Genomic DNA, 25,109 nt, shown 5'->3' on the forward strand with positions numbered 1-25,109 from the left:
CCACCTTTTTGATCTATTAGATAATATGAATAGCATAGTAGCAGTAGCTTCTTAGTTCCCATGGGATACGACATTGATACTTGCCATAGCTAGATTACATTCAATAGGTGCACTTGCATGTAGATTGTTAGTGAGTTTTAGCTCGCATCAAGTTTTTGGCGCCGTTGCCGAGGAATTATTTTGAGAAATATTATGAACTGTGTGTTCTTGTTAATTTAGCCATTTATTCTTTGTTCTTTATTTGTTTTTGTTTGATTTTATTCTTTTGTTCATTTGTGTTATCAATTATTCGTTGTTTCAGGTAGTGTATGACCAGGAGGTCTAATACTGATCTAGTAGACCCTCTACTAGAACCAGAGCGATCCTTCAGGTAGTTGAGAAAGCGGTTGAACATAGAGGAGGAAGAGATTCAGGTTGGGAAAGCCATAAACGAGAGTGAACTGAAAGGAACTACAATAGAGATGGTAGACGTCAACGACAATAATGAGAATAACCAGACGATATATGATTTTGCAAAACCATCATTGGAAGGGACACGAACATGCATTACGTGACCGGATGTCGCGGCCAATAATTTTAAAATAAAGCCTAATGTGATTCAGATGGTGCAGCAAACGGTTAAGTTCGGAGGCTTTCTAGATGAGGATCCTGACGCGCATATAGCGAGTTTCTTGGAGATTTATGATGCCTTCAAGATTAATGGTATAGCAGACGATGCAATTCATCTTCGCTTGTTTCCATTTTCTTTGAGGGATAGAGCAAAGCGGTGGCTATAGTCGCTACCTCCAAACACTATCACTACTTGGGATTCTTTGGCAGAAAAATTTATGTTTAAGTACTTTCCTCCCTCTAAAACTGCTAAACTTAGAAATGACATATCTTCTTTTGTGCAATTTGAAGATAAGTCAATGTACGACACCTGGGAAAGATACAAGGACCCACTTAGATGCTGCCCACACCATGGACTACCAATTTGGTTACAGGTACAAAATTTTTATAATGGTTTGAATTTGGCTACTAAGCAGATGGTAGATGCAGCTACATGTGGTTCTTTGAGCAGCAAGATACCAGAGCAAGCCCAAAGCTTGATAGAGGAGATGGGCATAAACAATTACCAGTGGCACACTACTAGGAGCAGGATGGGACGTTAAGGGAGTATACACCAGTTGGATACCACTACAGCCTTGGTGGCTTAAGTGGAGTTATTATCCAAGAAAATTGATCAACTCTAGATGCTTGTCCAAGCAGCTCAAGCAGTTTGTGAGTTTTGTGGTGGCCCACATTTCAATAGTCATTGTATGTCGGGAGGTATGTTTGCTTCTTCTTCATCTAACCTTGAGCAGGTAGACTACATAGGCAGTCAGCCTAGGCAGCAGAATAACTGTATAGCAGCACTTATAATCCGGGATAAAGAAATCATCCGAACTTTCGGATGGAGGAACAACAACAACCAGGGGCTGCTGTGGTTAGTGACATAAACAATAAGAATAAATATCCAATTTGGATTAAAGGGAGCATCAAAGAATGACTGAAAAAACTAAGTGAATTAAAAACAATGTTAGGCACTATGATTCCACAAATGAAGAAACATAACATATAATTACTCAGTATACAAGGTGAAAGGAAAGACAAATGTATAGAATGGTGTATATGTAGTGATTAGGTGTAAATTATGAAGAAAAGGTTAAGGCTCAAACTAGTTGGCTAATGGAAATAGAGGGTAGGCTTTTGCCCAGATGTGGTGAAATCCTAAGTTGCCCAAATCATCTAATGGTATTCAAAAATTCATGTAACCGCAACAAGCATTACAGAGAAAGTTCTAGAAACAAAAGTAAGTACAGCACACACTCAAACAAGAAAAGTCATGAGCATAATGTGCAATAGATGCTCAATTTTGGTTCAAAAACTCACGTTTGAAGTGGCTAAAATTTGCAATTAGTTCCCAGAATCAATTGAATCATCACATGAATTGAATACGAGATTGACATAATCAAAGTTCATAGTCAAAGGTTGTAAATTTGCAAGGAACTCAAGTAACACCGGTTTAACTCGGCCAAATTGACATATTGAATACAGTAACATTGCTTTCAAGAACAAATGATAAAGAGGGACAATTAAGTACTAGTGTGTGAATTAAGTCATTAATTACGAAAGAATAAAATAAACTTGAATGTCATGAAAACCCTAGGTCCTAACATCCTAAGAATAGTCCATTATCATTGCCTTTAAACATTTAAGGGATACCCACCCCACACTTGAGTATAACACTGTCCATAGTGTTAGAAAAATTAAAACTAGGTATAGCACATAACTAGCACATCGTAATCCTTGAAGATCATACTCAGTGTACATTTCAAAATGGCAAAGTAAAGTGTTCTACTAAAATAAATTAACATGAAAGGAAAATGGAAGGAAATAATATAAAATTAAACTTGCAAAAAGACAAGAAAATAAAATAAAATAAAAATAAAGAAGGAAAATAAAAAGAAAAAGGGAAAAGAAAAAATAGCACAAATTTTGTTTCACTGCTGGTAGTCTGCTGAAGGTGTATCCTCACTTGTCGGATTTGCTAGAGGATGACGAGTAGGGGAAGTCGCTGAAGGAGGGGGCGGTGGTGGTATCACAGGGTCCGTGAAGCATCCTGCCAGATCGAACTCCATATCATCGATGAACCGCTGATTTTGTGCTTCGGTGTCCATCATCTTTTTAATCTGCTACGCCATTAAGTCTATATGGGTGGCCTGCCTCTCCAACCCATGCATAAGCTGTTGGAGCATATCGTTTAAACTGTGAAAATGTGCCCTAGTCTCCTCTTGAAACCGCCCAAACTCCATTCTTTGCTCCGCAAACTCAGTATAGTGCTGCTATTGTAAATTGCAGACTCGATCTAGTTGGTCAGCCAAAGCACAAATCTGAGCACTTAATCTCCCTGCAGAATAAGAAGATGAGGCTCCAGATGTAGGCATAAATACTCTGGCTGGGTTAGGAATCTTGACATCTGGAATCCCAGTCGTCGGATCTTGGGCTCCTTTAGCCGCTGCCTCTCTAGCCTCCCTGACTATTGTGTTCACGAGCTTGTATTCTATACCATGTGGATGTCGAGTAGCCATGATCATCTACATGTTGATCATCTGTCTGATCCCTAGTGTTGTCATGTCACCAATCTATGAAAGCTCTGACAGAAAGTCGTCCAATACATCCAGTCTCTTGGCTAACCTAGTTACATACGGGCCAAAATAGCAGTGCATCTTCTTCTGGGCGTCTACTGTAAATGAACGAATTTGTCGAGCCAACGAATATCCCAAGTCAAGCTTCTTCTAATGTTGCATAGCCCAGAGGATGAAGACATCGGTCGGTGTTACAGCTCCAAAACTATCTACCCTGCCTGTAATCGTGTAAGCTAATAAGGTATGGAGATAGTGGAGATGATCCGGAAGGCTAGACGCTTAGACCTACTAGGGTAGTACGATTCCGGCCTGAGTACCAATGAGTCTCACATGGTGTCATATGATATTGGGTTGATGTAGAGACATCCCTGATACTCCTCCCTCGAGGTCTCCTGCTCAATCCATAATCCCAAGTGCATGCCGAATTGTAGGACTGACATTGAGAACTCCCTTCCCCCAAGTCTGAAGTAAACTGCATCAGGCTGATGCTAGTTCGTGATCTGTTGTTTCAGGAAGAAGGTGCTGAGGAATTCAATCTTAAGCTCGCTATAGGTTGGCTCAATGATGTCGAAGAATCGCGCATATGGCAGAGTTTCAAACAGAGTACGCACATCCTGAGCCAATCCTACTCTTTCCAGGGATATGAAGTCGATGCAATGACCCGCCATCACTTACTTCCATCTCATGACTTGGAATCGACTTTCGTTATCTGCATTAGGGAATGTCCATAATGGATGACGACCAGGTGCGGGTGGATTCGTAGCTAGTGCTCTTCGGACTCGGACTAGTTGCTGTTGCGGTGAAAGTGCTGGTGCTGGTGAAGTGGAGGAAAATGTTCCTTCGCCATGCGAGCGCCTGCTGGTAGCGGCGCGTTGCGGTTGCTTTCTATGTGATTGATCGGGGTCCCTCATATTACCTACTGCAATGAATCATTAGTATTCGAACAAGAAATCAAGTTAATCAGAAATTCTACCGAAAATTAAACAGCATAACGGCTATAATTCGACTAACAAAAAACTTTAGACTTAACAAAAGACTAAAGCCTCAATCTCCTGCATAAGCTAATTCACAATGACATTCCAAGCTATGTTATCATGCACCAAATAAAACATATTATGCTAACAATTGTTCATAGTAGAATGACATAAATAAACTTTATTGCTGCCAAACCCCACACTTATCATTTCATAGTCAAATTCACATCAAACATAGCAACTAGTATTAATTAAATCTAATCGGGGTCAAATTGAAGCAGTGTAACAAAGTAAAACTACCAAAACATATCGAAAGGTCCTAAATAAAATAAATGCATAAAAGAAAAAAAAAATCAAATTTAATCAAATAAAAGCAAAAGGCGAAGAGACTTACTTGAAGTGGTTGAGACAGGTAAGAAAAATCAGAGATAAGGAAGAAAACAACACCTTGGAGCTTAGAGAGGGAAAGGTAGGAGAAATTTGAAAAGGCCTCTTTTTATAGCCATGGGGGTCAGCATGGGCGAGGGCAAGGCCGTGCTGGTCAGCACGGTCAGGACTCGGCCTGTGCTAAACCTTAAAGCTGCATGGCACCAATCTATCATGTGTGGGGGCACGGTCGTGCTGGTTAGCACGCCTAGTGTTGCTGCCCGTGGTGCCTTCGTAAGCCGTGGTGACGGCTGAATTTACCTTGTGCTTTACATGCATCTCCATCATGGGCTTGGGCACCGGCGTGGTGACCTGCACGGCCTGGTGATATAGCTTGTGGTGCCTTCGGAAGTCGTGGTGAACCATTGAATTCCAAAATTCTGCATGTGTATCCTCATCACGGGCTTGACTCCGGCCGTGCTATTCAGCACGGCCTAGTGTTGCAGCCCATGATGGCCATGGAAACCATTATGGAAGGGTGGAGTCCAGGCTTTCATTCGCCATCTCGAGTCGCCGAACTCCCTACCTGCATTTGACACATATACGCACACATTTAGGCTGTAAATCAAGTAAATAAATCAAACGGGGGAAGTCCCTCTTCTCTGATTACTAAATATCCGACATAAACTACTCCAACCCTAAGTTCATACAACTATGTTTAGTATATAAAGTAAATGTTCTAATTACCATCAAGCATGCAAACGACTGACAAAATAAAAATGTTAATAAAAGCATAAAATTAAAATTTTGGGGTGCCTCCCAAAAAGCGCTTCTTTTTGGTTGAGTCGCTTAGTTGGACTCTGCAGCAGCATCCCTATCCCGTTGGTAAATAGAGAAGGTGCGCATTGTAAGCTGGGGCCTGAAGCATATAACTGCAAGGAGGCAGTCAAATGGGTGCAGCAGATGGCCAAGGAGGTGCTCTCCATACCGAGTTGGTATGTCCAGTCATCCACTGCAAATCCTGTCTAGATGACCTGTCATAAACAAACTTGCAACTACCCTTCTCAGGTGTATCATAGCATGAAGTTTCAAATTGATACAAGTTGTTTTCTTTAAAAGAGTGACACACATCAACAAGCAAAGAAGCATGCAGAGAATCATTAATGTAGATGATTCTATTCATAATTATTGATTGTTTATCAGTCGTTTATTCATGTATTTGAGTCATATTTATTCCTATTTGATCGCACTTTGGTATGTTTCTGAGTTTTTCAGGTTTTCGGACTCCTTGATGGGAAATTGATTGATTTTTGGGCAGAAACCAAGCTATATGGACGATTTACGCATATTAGATGTTTGTCGGAGTCGATTCCTTGATTAGTGTGTAATTCGAGGCCTTTGCACGGGCAATTGCCCGGCCATGCATATTAGCATGGGTCGTTGCACGGGCCATGGCACAGGCTAGGGCACTTCTGCCTATAAGTAGGCGCATGTAAAATGAGACAAGGTTCTGCTTCTGATTTCTAGACTTCTCTACGTGCGCGACCCCTCACTTTTGCAGCTCTGTTCTTGACATTTTGTGAGACCAACGTCAGTTCAAAGGATTGATTCGGGGGATTCGAGCAAGGATTGAAGGTTCTAGACGATTGACCGAGACATTCAAGATCCATACTTGAGGCTGGTTTCAGAGTTGGCGCTTGCGACATTTCCACTCCGATTCGAGAGAAGAGGGGTTACATGTTCCATTTTCTCTTCTGTTATTTTTTTCCTTTTGTATTTGTCTCTTTCATTATGAGTAGCTAGTGCTGCCAAACCCATTGGGGTTCACCTTTTTTGATGGATTGTGTTTAATTATAAGATTTTTATTTGCCATTCTTGTAATCTTCTTGTTGTTTAATAATAAAGTTTAATTCAGTTAATTTGAGACGTTGAATTAATTTTCTTTTGGGTTGTTTCTTGACATTGAGAAATGCTTGTTACAATTGGAAATTGAATAGTAAGAACTGGTAGTTAACACTTAGAGATAAGGTTAATTCACTCGCCGGATTAAGAATTAACAACTTTTAATAGATCTAGATCACACTTAATGCTAATCTGTAATAATCTGATAGGAAGAGATTCCATTAGGTTAGTGCAGGTTTAGGAACTTGGTGAGCTCGAGAGAGGAGCCTAGTTCGATTCAAGATTTAGGCACGGGTAGCAAGATTGGTAATTTATAAAAACAACCTTAGAATTCCATCACTTAGGTCCCCTTCGGGTTTGCTTCTTTGTTACGGTTGTCTTTCGATTGTCAATTGCTGTTTGTTCCTTTATTTGTATTCATAATCATTAGTTAATTAATTTTAGACTTCTCACACCTTATTTCAAACTAGATAACATAGTAAACAGTAGTATCTTTAGGTTCACCCGATCTCTAGGGATACGACCTTGATATTCACTAGTGCTAGGTCGCATCGATAGGTTCACTGCCTTAGGTGTAGGCTGCATCAGTAGCCCATCAATCATCAATTAGTATATCCTGTGGTGGTTTATCACATGCAAAACCAATCCCTTCAATAGCACAAATGGCATGAACATGGTTGGCGGGAGGACTCTCGAATGGGGGTAAACTGAAAGTAACACAGTCATCTCGTACATTAAGCTCTAGCTTTCCCTCGAATACATCTATTTTGGCACTAGCCGTGGCAAGAAAAGGTCTCCCTAAAATCAAAGGCACACCAGGCTCATTATCCATATCCATAACCACAAAGTCCATAGGAAATATGGATTTATCTACCTTGAATAGCACATTCTCTACAATCCCCCTAGGAAGCTTAACAGAATGATCAGCTAATTGAATGCACATCCTAGTGGGCTTTGCTTCCCCTAAACCTAGCTTATTGAACATACTTGTGGGCATTACATTTATGCTAGCGCCTGAATCAGCTAATGCATCATCAACACACAAGTCACCCAAAGTGCAAGGAATAGTAAAACTCCCTGGGTCATGACGTTTCTCTAGTAACTTGCTCTAAAACACTGTTGAGCACTCTTCATTGAGCTTTGCAAATGCTACCTCTTCCAGCTTGCTTTTGTTGCTAAGTATGTTCTTCAAGTTATTAGCTGCCACTGCCGGTCTGAGTATACTCATTTGTGTCCCATCCAATGATGGTCTAGCAAACTTGTACATCGTTCTGTTAGCGTCCACGCGGCATTTCCGTTGTACTTCTCCATCCCTTCTGGTCTATCAACAGGTACCTCAACCTTAGTCTCCTCCTCTTCTGATTGCAAACGCTTCCTTAAAAGTCTAAGGATCGTTCTGGATTAGACAGAGGCTCTATATGATCAGAGCTAAAGCTCCTGGTTATAAACTACCTACGAATGGAATGTAACAACCGAAGAACAAAAGTAGTTAAAACAATGAACGAATAACAAAAACATAAATTCGCTCTAGTTCACACAAAAATGTTCTCCGGCAACAGCGCCAAAAACTTGATAAGCTTTTTGTCTAGCTAAAATCTAAGGCAGTGAACCTATCGATGTAGACTACCACAAATGGTAAGTATCAAGGTCGTATTCTCGGAAAAGGGTGATCCTAGACCTACTGTAGCATCTTATGTTATCTAACCTAAATAAAATCAATGAAGTCTTATGCTATGATTAAATATGAACAAACAATTAATTAAATGTCAAATGATCTGAAAGGATTTAGGAAAACCCTAGGGGGACCTAAGTTAATTGGATTTTAGTGAAGATAAAAATTGAATTGATTATCGATTGCAATTACCCGTGGACGAAGTGTTAACTGAATTCGGTCTCCCTCTCGAGGTAACTGAATTCCTAAACCTAATAACCTAAAGTTGGAATCTCTTCCTAACAATCGATTATTCGATTAGCATTAAGGTTTAACCCGCCTCTATTAAGCTTTGTTAATTCTTAATCCGACTAGTCAATTACCCTTATCTTTAAGTGATTATTAACCAGTTCTTGCTATTCAAATTTCCAATTACTAAATGAATTTCTCAATTACATAAAGCAATCTAAATACCACAATTCACAACATCTCATAATTAAAGTGATTTCTCATTAATAATAAAAGCAAGAAGAAACAAGCATTGATAATCAAAATCTCATAAACATTAAAATTAATCCAATAACATAGGAACCCCAAATGGGTTTGACAATATAGTTACTCATACTAATAAGCAACACAAAATAAAGAATAGATTCAGAAAAGTAAATTAAAGGCATGTACACCCTTCTTCTTCAAGTTGGATGAGAAATCCTAAATTTCCAATTTAGAATAGTAAACCCTAATTTGCTTCTTGAATGTTCTTAAATCTTGTCTTGATCTTCAATTTGATATTAAAATAGATGTAATCCTTCCTTCAATTAATGAAATGATCTTCTAAGGTCGAGAATTGAAGTCTGGAAGCAGATGGTTTAAGCTTATATAATAAGTCGAATCGAACCCTAATTCAGAATTATTTTTGCCTATATAATCCCTTCAGCACGGCCGTGGTCAAACTCAGCCGATAAGCACCGCGAAGTCCAAATGTGGACCTCTGCGTTCCACATCTGTTGACTTCTTCCAGGCCGTGCCCTAGCCAGGAAGAAGTCGTGAGTTGTGGAACGCAGAGGTCTAGCACGGCCTGGACTCCACCTGTGCTGATCAGCATGGGCTTGACCACGGCCGTGCTGAGAGATTTATATAGGCAAAAATGATTTGTTGAATCAGGGTTCAATTTTCTGACTTGATTTCACATATACAAGCATAAGCCATCTTTTTCCAAACTTCAATACTCGACCTTGGGCTAAGGGTTAAGTTAGTAATTTTTCTTACATCCCCCCCCCCCCTCGGAGCCTAGTTATTACATACGACATTGTCGCCCCTTTTTAGACATATATACATCCTTCCACCCTGATTATTTAAAATTACACTTTAGTCTTTAAATGGGCTAAGCATTGATACAACTCCTAAGAAGAAACATAGAACACTAATTGGCATCCAGAAGTGGAAGTTTCTATAAAATTTACAAATTGGTTCCTAACCCATTAAAATTAGACTTTAGTCCTTGAGCGGGCCAAGTACCATTATAGCTTCTAGAAGACATCAAAACAAATTAGATCACACCTCGAGGTGGAAAAATCTAACCAAAACTACTCAGAAGTAGAAAATTGTCAAATTGACCCAAAGTGGTGAATTGTTACTTGAAAAGGAAAATAGCTGGAGGGAAGTCTCTACAATCATGAAATCAACGGGCATGGTTCCTATGTTAACAGATGTGGATAATGTTATACTTAAGTGTGGGGTAGGTATTTATGGCTCTATCCCTTAATTGTTTATGGCAATGATAATGGACTATTCTTAGGATGTTAGGACCTAAGTATTTCATGACATTTAATTTTAGTTTATTCTTTCGTAATTAATGACTTAATTCACACACTAGTAATTGATTGTCCCTCTCTTTCTTTTGTCCTTAAAAGTAATTTCACTGTATTCAATATGTCATTTTGGCCGGGTTAAACCGGTGTTACTTGAGTTCCTTGCAAATTTACAACCCTTTGACTTTGAACTTTGATTATGCCAATCTCGTATTCAATTTATGTGATGATTCAATTGATAAGTTTAGGAACCAATTGCAAATTCTAGCCACTTCAAACATGAGTTTTTGAACCAAAATTTTGAGCATCCATTACACATTATGCTCATGACTTTTCTTGTTTGAGTGTGCGCTGTACTTAATTTCATTTCTAGAACTTGCTCTGTAATGCTTGTTGAGGTTACATGAATTTTTGAATACTATTAGATGATTTGGGCAACTTAGGATTTCACCACATCTGGCCAAAAGCCTACCCTTTATTTCCATTAGTCTGCCAGTTTGAGCCTTAACCTTTTCTTCATGATTTACACCTAATCACTATACATACACCATTCTAAACATCTATCTTTCCTTTCACCTTGTATACTGAGTAATTATGTGTTATGGTTCTTCATTTATGGAATCATAGTGCCTAACGTTGTTCTAAATTCACTTAGTTTTTTTAGTCATTCTTTGATGCTCCTTTCAATCCAAATTGGATAACTATTCTTATTGTTTATGTCACTAATCATGCAGCCCCTATATAAGCTGTTGTAATATATATACATAGTATATATAAAAGAAAATTCTAACTTACTTCTTAGCTCTTAGCTCTTCTAAATTTAATTCTTGTGAGCATCCTTTACTTTAAATAAGGCTTAGTGAGTATTTTTGTTATTTTGGCACTCAATTCCTAAAGCTTTCATTTTAAATAAGTGCATGATTTTTTTCAGTATACTTTACACTTCTATCCAAATATTCTTACCTTTACCTCAACCACATTTCAACCCTTGAAAAGACCCTTTGATTTTGTTATTCATTTATTCGCGGTAGCGAAGATGAGATTGAAGAGCAAGCTTATAGCAAACAGGTTGTGTGTGATGTGTGTAAAATACACACATCTAAATGGGGTTTTTAAGATTGATTTTATGGACATTTGGATGTGAATTGGTCCCAACACACCCTATGCGTCTGTTTGTAAGCATTAGGTCCAAAAGAAGTCAAGAATGATAAAGGGAAGAATTGGAGCATAATTGGACGTCAAAGCTGCCGAAACAAGCTAAGTATGCGCATGAGGAAGCTGAACATGGCCGTGTTGATTTCAACACTGGCCGTGTTCCCAACACGGGCACCAACACGGCCGTGTTGGGTGCATCAAACATCAAAGAAAAAGAAGTTTTTAGGGAGCACGACCACAGAGAGTAACACGGGCATAAACACCATCCCGTGTTAGGAACATGGGCATCAACACGCCCGTGTTGGCGGCGACAGGGGGAATTAATTGAAAGGAAGAAGAGAGGAAAGAAGAGTAGAGCGGGGGAGAACGTCCCAAACCCTAATATTTCTCTCTCCAAGGGTTTTCTGAGCTGGAACCAAGGGAAAAGGGACTTGGATCAAGGTTTCAATCTGATTCCCTTCAAAGATTGAAGATTGGGTGAGGTTCGTTGATTGGTTTTCAAATCGAGCAAGAGGAACAGGAATCAATTCAATTCAAGCAAGAGGAATTGGGGCTGTTTACTCTCATCCAAGGGTGTAATCGGGTTTCTCTACCTTTACTCATTGTTGTAATTGAATTCTTATGGATTTTGATAATGAACATGATTAGCTAGATTGATTAAATCCATTGGGATTTCTTTACTATGTTGGCTTAGTATTATATTATTGGATTGTTTGGGTTAGTTTTGTATTCTTCTTGCTTTCAGTATTAATAAGATAATGCATTATTCATGAGAAGTTGTGAATTGTGTGTTTAGATTGCTTTGTGTGATTGAGAAGTCCATTTGGCAATTGGAATTTTGAATAGCAAGAACTGGTTAATAATGCTTAGAGATAAGGATAATTAACTAGCCGGATTAAGAATTAACAAAGCTTAATAGAGGCGGATTAAAGCTTAATGCTAATTTAAGAATCAATCGTTAGGAAGAGATTTCAACTTTAGGTTATTAGATTTAGGAATTCGGTTAAGAATTCATCCACGGGTAGCATAATTAGACTCACCAATCCTTTATCTTTTGTTTGATTGCCAACTAGTTTAGGTTCCTTTTGGGTTTGCTTTCCTGTGTTGGTTATTTTATTTATCAATTACTCCTGCATCTCCTTTAGAACTTAGCTTGTAGCTATTAGTTAGTTTAGAAATTATTCATCATTCATTTTAGATTAATATAACAAAGAACAAAGGAGTAACTCTAGGCTTTCACTTTCCCGAGGAATACGACCTTGATACTCGCCATTAGTGCTAGACTGCATCGATAGGTACACTACCTTAGATTGTAGCTAACACAAATAGCACACATCAGTGTGCAGTTGTGTTGAGGGAATTTTCTTGTTTACCTTTAAACACTGTGAGTGATTTGAGAGATTCCTGTGAGGCAATGGTTTATAACTTGTTAGTTACTTGAGTTTCATTATTTCTATGTTGAATAAGGTTGAGTTGTGAACTTTAGCATGGATTTTAAGGGGTGATTGTTGCTTGTGCACGTATTGAGATATTGATTGCTTGAGGACAATCAAAAGCTTAAGTGTGGGGTGATTTGATGTGCATCATTTTATACATATTTATATGCCCAATTGTTTACAGTTTTGTGCATAGTTATCTTGTTTTATGCTAGAATCACCTGTGTTTTGGTTCCTTTCACGTTTTAAGTCAATATCGAGGGACATTATCAGTAATCGAGGGAAATACGTGCAATTACGGACCAAAATCCATCAAATTGACAAGGATTAGCATTACAAGGTTGAGCATGGCCTGGACTCCGGTCGTGCTGAACCATCAAATAGTTGCCCTTCAAGAGTGCCATTTTAGCATGGTTTCCAAAGCCACCACAGCCTCCACCACGGCCCGTGGTGGCTCAGCACTGGCTAGGGCACGACTAGGAAGAAGTCGTGAGTTGCAGAACACGGAGTTCCAGCACGGCCTGGACTCCGGCCGTGCTGAACCATCAAATAGTTGCCCTTCAAGAGTGCCATTTTGGCATGGTTCCCGAAGCCACCACGGCCCGTGGTGGCTCAGCACCGGCTAGGGCACGGCCAGGAAGAAGTCGTGAGTTGCGAAATGCGGAGGTCCAGCATGGCCTGGACTCCGCCTGTGCTGATCAGCATGGGCTTAACCACGGCCGTCCTTAGAGATTTATATAGGCAAAAACGATTTGTTGAATCAGGGTTCGATTTTCTCACTTGATTTCACATATACAAGCATAAGCCATCTTTTTCCAGACTTCAATACTCGACCTTAGAAGACCATTTTCATCTATTGAAGGAAGGATTACATTAGTTTTAACATCAAATTGAAGATCAAGAGGAGATTTATGAGCATTCAAGAGACAAATTAGAGTTTATCATTCTGAATTGGGAATTTAGGGTTTTTCATCCAACTTAAAGAAGAAGGGTGTGCATGCCTTCAATTTACTTTTATGAATTTATTCTTTACTTTGTGTTGCTTATTAGTATGAGTAACTAAATTTGTCAAACCCATTGGGGTTCCTATGTTGTTGGATTGATTTTAATGCTTATGAGATTTTGATTATCAATGCTTGTCTTTTCTTGCTTTCATTATTAATGAGAAATCACTTTATTCATTAGACGTTGTGAGTTATGGTATTTATATTACTTTATGTAATTGAGAAATTCATTTAGTAATTGGAAATTTGAATAACAAGAACTGGTTAATGATCATATAGAGATAAGGGTAATTGACTAGCCAGATTAAGAATTAACAAAGCTTAATAGAGGCAGGTTAAAGCTTAATACTAATTGAATAATCGATCTTTAGGAAGAGATTCCAACTTTAGGTTATTAGGTTTAGGAATTCGGTTATCTCGAGAGGGAGACCAAATTCAGTTAAGAATTCATCCACGGGTAATTGCAATTGGTAATCAATATAATTTCTATTTACACTAAAATCCAACTAGCTTAGGTCCCCTAGGGTTTGCTTTTTCCTTCGATTATTTTCCTAAATTCTTTCAGATTATTTGACACTTAGTTAACCGTTTGTTCATATTTAATCATAGCATAATAACTTCATTGATTTTGTTAAGGTTAGATAACATAAAACACTGCAGTAGTTCTAAGATCACCCTTTCTCGAGAATACAACCTTGATACTCACCATTTGTGCTAGTCTGCATCGATAAGTTTATTGCCTTAGATTTTAGCTACACAAATAGCCTATCAAATACAATAGAAAAAGGAACACCATGCAATCTAATTACCTCCCAGATGTAGGTTTCAGCAAGTTTATCCAATGAGTAATGTAAAAAGGGAGCTAACTTGGACAATCTATCCATAATCACCCAAATAGCATCATGTCCCTGTTGGGTCCTAGGCAATCCTATTACAAAATCCATAGTAATATGCTCCCACTTCCATTCAGGAATAGGAAGAGGTTGCAATGTTCTTGCCGGTGTTGGTGTTCTACTTTAACTTGTTAGCACACCAAACATTTTCACAAGCTCTGCAATATTCTTCTAGGTGTCGTACATCTTAATGATCCCCAAATGCATGGCATATGCTGAATTATGTGCTTCCTCCACTATCTCCCTTTTCATAACTTTAACATTAGATACACAAAATCTATCTCCATAAATCAAAATATCATTCTTTAAAATCATAAAGTCTACCCTGTTACCTTGTTGGACTTGCCCCTTTATTTTCACCAATTGCTCCTCTTAACCTTGTGCCTCTCTGATTCTATCAATTAGCACTGGTCGAACCTTCAAAGTTGCTAGCAATGCTCCACTCTCGCCCTCAGCTAACTCTACATTTAATGCCCTCAACTCAAGTAACAATGGAATTCTTATAGTTTGAATAAAAGATAAGTTACTTGAGGACTTCATGCTAAGTGCATCTGTTAATACATTAGCTTTCCTTAGGTGATACTCAATAATGCAATCGTAATCCTTTAATAACTCAACGCATCTCCTTTGCCTCAAATTCAACTCCTTTTGGCTTAATAGGTATTTCAAACTCTTGTGGTCTGTGAAAATCTAACACTTCTCGCCATATAGATAATGCGTCCAAATCTTCAAAGCAAAAACACTTGCTGCTAACTCAAGGTCATGTGTAGGATAATTCAACTCATGTGGTCTTAATTGGCGAGAGGCATATGCTATAACCTTACGTGTTGCATCAATACATAACCCAAACTGTTTATGGATGCATCACTGTACATAACATATTCCTGCCCTGTCATTAGTAATGTCAATACCGGTGCTGAAGTTAAGCATGCCTTCAATTCATTAAAACTGCCTTGGAATTCTTTATTCTAGACAAACTTCACATTCTTCCTCAACACATTTTTCAAAGGTGAAGCAATGATAGAGAAGTTTTGCATAAACCTCCTATAATACTTGCTAATCTTAAAAAGCTACGTACCTCATGCACATTGGTAGGTTGTTTCCAACTAACAATCGCTTCAATTTTCTTCGGATCAACATATACGCCCTTGGATGAAATGACATGCCCCAAAAATACTACCTACTCCAGCCAAAACTCATACTTGCTTAACTTGGCATACAATTGCCTATCTCTTAGTGTTTATAATACAATCCTCAAGTGCTTTGCATGTTGCTCCTCTGTTCATGAATAAACCAGAAACTCATCTATAAACACAATTACAAAACTGTCTAAATAAGGTTTGAATACCATATTCATCAAGTCCATGAATGCAGCTGGAGCATTAGTTAACCCAAATGGCATCACTAAGAATTCATAATGGTCGTATCGAGTTCTAAATGTTGTTTTAGGAACATTTGCTTCCTTAATATTCAATTGGTGATACCCAGATCTTAAAACAATCTTAGAAAATACTTAAGCTCCTTATAATTGATCATTTGCCTCTCTCAATGGTCTTTCTTGGACCCATACTAGTCTTGAAGAAGTTGAAGAGAGATTTTGGAACTTTTGAAGAAGAGAAGAAGGACTTTTGAAATCTTAAATATGAATGTGTGCAAAAGTGATGCAATTCTATGAAATATGATTTTTAAAATACAGTAACAACTATTCCATACTGAAACCGAGGAGAAGTGTGGTTGCACTTTTGAAAAAAATAGTCACAACAACTATAATTTTAGGAAACCGCAGTTGTGCTAAGGAATTGCGAGCACGCTGTTAAGGTCATTTTCAAGTTTTCATTCAGACCTATAAAGCGCGAGTGCGCTTTTTGCAATTTTGAGCAAAAGATGCAAAAATGCTTTGATGAGCATGCACCATTCAGATTGATCACATGATTTAGTGTATGAGTATTGAGATGCACAAAGATTGAAAGTGATCTAGTGCCAAGATAATTTCAATACTCAAATCGCGCAATAATAAAATGTATAAGTACAAGTATCACAAACAAAAGGTATACACACAAGTACAAGTATCACAAACAAAAGATATACACAATTTGTACAACATTGGAATTTTATTTATGCTAAAGTACTTCCATCTATCATTCATAGTTCTCTTTTTATAAAATTCAATATTTTCTCATTTAAGGGCTTGGTGGAAATATTGGCTAGTTGCTTATTTGTGTCAACATACTCTAGTACTACACTACCATTTTGAACATGATCTCTCAAAAAATAGTTTCTAATATCTATGTGCTTACTCCTAGAGTGTTGAATAGGATTCTTAAAAAGGTTTATAGCACTAGTATTGTCACATTTAATAGGAATATGATCAACCTCTCTCTCCATACTCTTTTAATTGTTGCTTCATCCAATGGATTTGAGCACAACAATATCCCGCCGCCACATATTCGGCTTTCACGGTAAAGAGAGCAACCGAGACTTATTTCTTACTAAACCAAGACACTAAGCATTCACCTAGAAGATGACAAGTTCCGGACGTGCTCTTTCTATCTAATAAACTACTGGCATAATCAGCATCCAAATAACCTATTATATCAAAGGATGTGAAATGCCAGAAGCTTTAGAACAGTTAGCCTACCTTGAGGCAGCAAGGCCAATGAGAAAGCAGTCATTCGAGTCTATTGAGATGCCAAAAGAGGACAGGATGAAATTTTCCATTGAAGACCCTCCTTCTTTGGAACTCAAGCAGCTTTCGAAGGATTTGGAATATGCCTTCTTGATGGAAGGATCTAAGCTACTAGTAATAGCCAGTTTTATATTACTGGATGACCAAAAGGCTAAGCTATTGGAAGTCTTGAGAATGAGGCGGAGGGCAATGGCTTAGAAATTGTAGATATAAAGGGAATCGGCCCTTTCTTTTGCATATATAAGATTCTTATAGAAGAAGAGTTCAAAGTTGCGGTGCAAACTCAAAGGCATCTCAATCCCAATATAAAGGAAGTAGTAAAAAGGGAGGTGATTAAGCTTATTGATGTTGGGATTATCTATCCCATTTCGGACAGTTCTTGGGTAAGCCTAGTACAAGTAGTGTCGAAGAAGGGAGGCATGACAGTTGTGGTAAATGAAAATAATGAGCTAATTCAAACAAGAATTGTGATAGGATGGAGGGTGTGCATTGATTATAGGAAGCTGAATGAGGCCACTAGGAAAGATCATTTTCCATTACATTCATTGATCAAATGCTAGAGAGATTATCAAGGCATAAGTACTACTTTTTCCTAGATGGTTTGTTGGGATATTTTCATATTCCAATAGCCCTTAATGATTAGGAAAAGACCACGTTCACATGCCCCTACGAAAACTTTGCATATAGAAGAATGCCATTCGAATTATGTAATGCACCAGCCACATTTAAGAGGTGCATCATGGCTATCTTTAATAACTTTGTTGAGGATATTATAGAAGGTTTCATGAATTAACTTTTTTATCCATGGAAAGTCATTTGAAGAATGTGTGGAGCATTTGGAGAAGGTATTGATAAGATGTGAAGAGACCAATTTGGTGCTAAATTGGGAGAAATTCCATTTTATAGTACAGGAAGGCATTATGTTGGGAATTGAAGTGGATAGAGCAAAGATTGAGACTATTGAGAAGCTACCACCTCCCTCATCTAATCAAAGCTATTAGAAGTTTTCCTGGGCATGCTGATTTCTAATGTAGGTTCATTAAAGACTTCTCTAAAATAGCTAGACCTCTTACTAGACTTTTGGAGAAGGATGTAGACTTTATATTTGATGAGGAATGTATGGCAGCCTTTACCTCCCTAAAATCAAGCTGGTTAACGACCTCAATTATGGTAGCGCCGAATTGGAGTCTTCCCTTTGAGGTAATGTGTGATGTAAGTGACTTTGTAGTTTAAGCTGTTCTTGGTCAGAGGAGAAAAAAGCACTTTCAGCCCATCTATTATGCGAGTAAAATGATAACTGATGCCCAGGCAAACTATATTATTACTGAAAAGGAACTGCTTGCAGTTATTTTTGCCTTTAACAAATTTCAATCATACTTGATTTTGTCAAAAGTGATAGTATACACTAACCATTCAGCATTAAGGTATTTATTCTCTAAAACTGATGCGAACCAAGATTAATAAGATGGGTTTTACTTTTGTAGGAACTTTATTTGGAGATACAAGACAAAAGAGGTGTAGAAAACATGGCGGCTGACCATCTATCACGACTTAAGAACCCCATCTAGAGAAGTTACATGAGAGGGACATTAATGATCACTTTCAGAATGAATAGTTGTATGCAATAGCAAATTTAGTAGGTAGTTTGGATTTTTCAATACCATGTTATGCTGATTTTACGACTATTTAATTGTAAGGGAATTTCCAAAAGAATACTCTTATCAACAAAAGAAGAAATTCTTTGCAGATTTAAAATATTACTTTTTGGGAAGACCTTTTTTTATTTAAAATATGTGCAGGCGAGATAATAAGGAGGTGTGTGGCATCACTAGAAACTATAAGCATTCTTGGTCATTGCGATAGTAGACTAGCTGGAGGACATTATGGGGTGAGTAGGATAGCTCAAAGAGTCCTATAATCAGAATTCTATTGGCCAACTCTGTTTAAGGATAACCAATCATTTGCATAAGAATGTGACCGTTGCCAACGTACAGGTAATATTTCGTTTCATAATGAAATGCCCTAACACGGTATACTTGAATGCGAAATTTTTGATGTGTGGATCATAGATTTCATGAGATCTTCTCCTAATTCTTTTGGCAATAGATATATATTGGTGGCTATTGAATATGTCTCTAAATAGGTCGAGGCACAAGCTTTGCCTCGTAATGATGCAAGGGTACTAATGAAATTCTTGAGAAAGATTTTCTGCACATTTGGCATCCCTAAGGCCATTATTAGTGATAGGATTACACACTTTGGTAATGCTCAGCTAGAAAACGTGTTAAAGATGGTTGGAGTCACACATAAATTTGCTACCCCTTATCACCCTCAAACCAGTAGTCAAGTAGAGAATACCAATAGAGAGTTAAAGAGGATCCTTGAGAAAATCGTAGAATAATCTAGGAAAGGATTGGTCCATTAAGCTAGATGATGCTATGTGGGCCTACAAGACTACATTCAAAACAGCCTTAGGGACTACTCTTTATAGGTTAGTTTATGAAAAATCTTGTCATCTACCTGTTGAAATTGAATACAAAACTTTTTGGAAATTAAACAAATTAATCTTGATCTAGCTAGTGCATGTTTGAAAAGAAAATTGTAGGTTAATGAATTGGATGAATGGAGGCTGAACGCGTATGAGAATGCTCATCTAACCAAGAACGCACAAAGAAGTGGCATGATGCTGGGATTAAGCTAAGGAGAGAGTTTCAAACTGGAGATAAGGTGCTTTTATTAAATTTGAGACTTGGTTTTTTTCTAGGTAAGTTAAAATCACGTTGGTCAGGCTCATTTTTTGTTAAGAAAATCTTTCCATATGAAACACTTGAGTTAACTCATCCTGAAAAGGGTGATATCAAAGTCCACGACCATACGTTGAAACCATATCTTGGAGGAGAGTTTGATTTAGGTAAAGAAGTGTTACAACTTCTCAAGTCAATGTGAGTTGATACATATTTGTCTAGCTAACATGACGTTAAAGAAGCAGTTGGTAGGAGGCAACCTATTATTTCCTTTAAATTGGTTTTACTGTTATTTTTTTAATTTTGGTTAATCATGCTTTTATTATTATTTTCTTTTTCTTTTATTTTAATACTAAGGATTTAAGCCCATTCCTTACTCCTACTGAGTTTTAGTTTAATTTTTCATAGGTTCGATCCCATTTTAGTTTAATTAAGGCCCATAAGGTTTTAGAGTTTTAGTTAATTAGAATTAAACTAGTTGTTATATTAGAGTTCTCTTTCTTTTCCTTTTCTTTAAGGAACAAGAGTTTAGTTTTACTATGATAGCTAGAATCCTAATATTATCCCAATAAGCACTATTAACTTCAATTAGGACTAAAACTCTTAGAAGTTGCTCTATAAATAGGACCTCCTTCATCCTCCCTTTAACATTTTTCATTCTTCCCATCTATCTAATAGCCATGGGCACTTAAGAAAACCAAGTACATGATGTTCCTTCTTCACCTTCACAATCACCATCTAAATCTAGGCATAGATCACGATCGCCCACACCACGCCCAGATAGGATTATAAAGCGGGAATTTTCCTTACCTCGTTCAACATCCCCTAGAAGATGGACACCATTCTATAGGAGGAGAAGACCATGGGATACAAGGCCAAAAGAGTTAACTGCCATATTAGCTTATCAAAGAGCATACCCAAAATCAATGAACCAGTTTACACTTTTGATGAAATAGTGAAGAATGAGGGTTATGAGAGAGCTTACCAAGAGAGATATCTTTATAAAGATTCTACTACGGATGAAGATCCAAATTCTGATGCAAGTATAATGAGTAATCCTAGCAAACCTAGCTATTGGAAAGGTAGAAAAGCTACCCCACCAACCCCAAGCCCTCGAGGTCATCCTAGGAAGCATGATCGTGTTATCTCGACACCCAAGAGAGGACGAGGACATCCAAAGAAGGTTCAACAACCCTCTAAGGTTAAGAGAGGGAGAAGGCGACCAAGGAAGCTATTGAATAGTTTTTGGTCTTTTAGCTCTAGTTAATAAACTTTTTCTATTAGTTAGTTGATTGTTCTTTAGTTTTTGTTTAGGGTTTGGAGATGACTTGTCTTAATTTTGGCTAGTTCTTTATGCTTTGTGGTAATTTCAATTTCTTTTAATTCAAGTTTCATTTACGTTTTAAGCATGTTTATGTGTGAATTTTTTGTTTGTCAACTTTATTATTAAATGATTAAGGCATATGGGAGTTAATTCCATAATTCTACTCAAAGATAAATTAGGGATTTACTTAAAACTCTGCGCCATATAGAGAGCCACACGGTCGTGTCTCTTCTCATGTGGAATAGAGGAAACTGGCCGAGAGGAAACACAAATGACACGGGGAGGTGACACACCCATGTCCCCTCCTGTATGGAATTGAGACAACTACCCAAAGCTAATTGAAGCCATAAGGGGAGGTCACACGTCCGTGTCCCCTCCCGTGTAACATCATAAAACCTCCTGAAGCCCTTCCTATATCACACGGGGAGGTGACACGCCCGTGTCGCTCCCGTGTGATTCAAACGCTAGAATGTGACAAACACCACATGCCATGTCTCTTCCCGTGTGGAATTACAAAACGCATACTTTATAAGCCATTTTTCATTTTTTCACTTTTCATCAAATAACCTAGCCGCCTATCTCTCTTCTCTCTAAAACTTCATCATCTTTCTCTCATTTCTTCTCACTCCTTTGCCTCCAAACACCATTTTCCTTTTTAACACACTCTTCACCCCTTTTTTTCTCTATTTCTTTCACTTTTCTTCCTTCCTTCCTCTTCTTCATAATGGGACCCAAGAAAAGTGCCTCTAAGAATCAAACACCTACCTAAATCCCAACCAAACATCAGAGGAGTGGAAGTTCTTCATCATAAGCCCCTCCTTCGATCGCCCCATTTTTTGACCGAAATCATCCATTTGTGTAATTCACTAACAATCTCTTTTTGAAGCCTTATATGCCCATAAAGTTTATGAGAGCAACCTATGCCAATCTCGAAGATTTTCTTCAATCATTTTCTCGAATATACTGACCAAAATCTTATTTGAAGTTCTACTTATTCATTAGCCTGAGCATTTATGGTGTAGCATTGACAAGCTTGATTCTGTAGTCCTCGACAAAATCCTTCATTTCCTCACCAGTGAACATAGCTCCCTAGTCTGTGGTGATTGATTGAGGAATCCTAAACTTGTGAATCAAATTCTCTTTGATAAACTGAACCACATCTTTTTGTTCCACTTTCTTCATTAAAATTGCTTCAACCCATTTTATGAAGTAACTTGTGGCCATGATGATAAAACTATGGCCTTTAGATGAAGCAGGATATATCTTTCTAATTAAGTCGATGGCCCATCCTCTGAATGGCCATGCCTTGACTATAGAGTGTAAATCTGAAACTGGAACTCTCTGCAGACTACTATACTTCTAGCATTATTTGCACCCTTTCAAATAGTTGATGTAATCTTTCAGGATTGTTGGCCAGTAGCCATGCCTCTTGATGAACCACCTCATTTTGATGACTGGTTGATGCACACCACATACCCCTTCATGCACTTGTTTCATCACCTCCAAAATGTTAAGAAAACTAAAGCATTTGAGTAGCAGGCCATCAAAGCCTTTCCTATACAACTCCTTTTCTATAAGCATAAAATTTTGAGCCTGAACCTTTATATTACATGATACATTTATGTTACGGCAATCCAAATATCTCTTAAACAGCAATCTCCAATCACTAGCCACGTTCATATTCATGCGAAAAGAATCTTGGATGGATGAATTCTTTTCTCTAACAAGACTACTTTATGTGTCAACACCTTAGAAGTTCTCAGGCCAGATGCAGTTCGTCGGCCTCCTAATTTAGATCCCTTAGGACGTACATAAATTTCACTTCCTTGAAACCTTGGATAACTATATCACACAATAAATATGGAGCCAGATATAAACTACTGCATTATATTCCCCAGATAATTTTCTAAGATTTAATTGCAAATCAACCATAACAAGCACATCTTGAGCACCTACTCCTTAAGGTTTTCCAATCCAATAACAAGTGCTTCATATTCTGCTTGATTACTAGTGCATTGAAAATCCAAATTAAAAGATAATGAGGTTTTTGCACCTGATGGGGACATAATCATGACTCCTAAACCAATAGCCCTTTTAGTATTGGAACCATCAAACTTAAGAATCCATGGCATTGCCTTAAAGCCATAGACTTGGAAATTTGGCTCTTCTTCCTTTATTAACTCCGAACATGGATGATTTACTAAAAGACCCGCTAAAGCTTATCCTTTCACTGATTTTTAAGGAAAATAAACCAATGAAAATTTTGTCAGTGCCAATGAGCATTTCCCTATCCTACTAGTGATAATTGCCTTATTGAGCATATACTTCACCAAATCCATTTGAGATACTATGTACACCATTGATCGAATCAAGTAGTGGCATAACTTTGAGTAGGCAAAGTATAATGCCAAACACATTTTTGCAATGGACGAGAACCGTATCTATGTTTCAATAAGCACCCTGCTCAGATAATAGATAGCCTGCTCATGCCTTAAGGAGTTATTTTAAGCTAGCAAACATCCTATGGATTCATGAGTGGCCAATAAATACAATCTGACTGAAAATCCTTCTCTAGGTGGCATCAACATTGGAGGCTTACTAAATTAACTTTTTATCTTTTCAAAAGCTCTCTGATGTTTATTCTCCCATATAAAATGTTCTTCCTGCTTCACCTTTAGAAGATCCAAAAACTCCTTTACTTTACCGGCAAGATTGGCAATGAACATTCTTAGATAATTGATTTGCCCTAGGAATCGTTGCAGTTCCTTCTTGTTTTGGGGAGGTTTTGATCCATAATCGCCCTGACTTTATTCTTATCCAACTTTACACCTCTCTGATGAACCAGATAGCCTAAAAAGTTTCCAACTCTGACACCAAAGGCACACTTAAGAGGATTAAGCTTTAGATCATTAGTCCTCATCCTTCGAAAGGCTTTTCTGAGGTGCTCTATATGATCTTTCGCCTATTTGGACTTCACAATAATATCATCAATATAAACTTCTATTGTCTTACCTACCATGTAATGAAAGATGGTGTTCATTGCTCGTTGATAGGTTGCTCTAGCATTTTTTAGTCCAAACGGCATCACCACCCATTCGAAACACCCTATTGACCAAGGGCATCTAAATTTCATCTTAGGAATATTATCTTTGGCAATAAAATCTATATAAATAGAGAAACAATCTATAAAGGATGATAATGCATGGCATGCAGCTTCATTAATAATCGTGTAAGCCATAAGCATGGCGTATATATCCTTTGGAGGGGCGATATTAAGGTCCTAAAAATCCACATATATCTTTAGTTTTCCATTCATCTTGACTACATGAACCATGTTTTCCAGCCAAGTCATATACTTGGTAGGACGAATGAACCCACTTTTCTTAACTTCTCAATCTCTTCCTTAACCTTTAATTCTACCTGTTTAGACATTCTTCTCGGAGGTTTTCTATAAGGTTGGAACTCCTCTTTGATAGGAAAGCGATATTCTACCAATCATCTATCTAAGCCTGGCATTTCCTTAAAACTCCAGATGAAGCAGTCTTTAAATTGATGTAAAATATCGATTATCTCCTCTTTCATCTTAGGATCTAAAATACTACTGACATAGGTGAGCCGAGGTTCCTCTTTAGATCATAAGTTCACCTCATCAAATGGTTCTTGTACTTGAGCTCTCCTATCATCAAATTTTGGTAGTGCAAGATTTAAATCCTCAACTTAGATTTCCTCACAATCATCTTTATTTGGCTCTTCCTTATAGATTACTTCTACACCATTAATCTCCTAAACTTAATCATCCACTTCCCAATTGTCAAATAATTGCTGCATCCTAGCCTTCAGAATAGCGACTGCAGCTGCCATAAATTGACCTTTGGAGAACTTAATCATTGATTTCCTCAATGATCGGTTTCACCATCGGCCTTTTCTTGTAAGGCACGATAGTAGTAGGCGTTAACCAAAGTTTCTGACTTCTTCTTTCAGTATTCTTTCTGTGAT

General features: G+C 37.8%; 1 non-coding gene across 1 annotated transcript; it reads right to left on the minus strand.

The window, feature by feature from the left end:
- Positions 1-860: 860 nt before the first annotated feature.
- Positions 861-967, minus strand: LOC112534033. The gene has a single exon (XR_003078359.1). It is a non-coding gene; the product is annotated as a small nucleolar RNA R71 (small nucleolar RNA).
- Between the last annotated feature and the right edge of the window lie 24,142 nt (positions 968-25,109).

The sequence above is a fragment of the Ricinus communis genome, chromosome 2 (genome assembly GCF_019578655.1).
Source record: "Ricinus communis isolate WT05 ecotype wild-type chromosome 2, ASM1957865v1, whole genome shotgun sequence".
In the NCBI taxonomy this organism is placed as follows: Eukaryota; Viridiplantae; Streptophyta; class Magnoliopsida; order Malpighiales; family Euphorbiaceae; genus Ricinus; species Ricinus communis.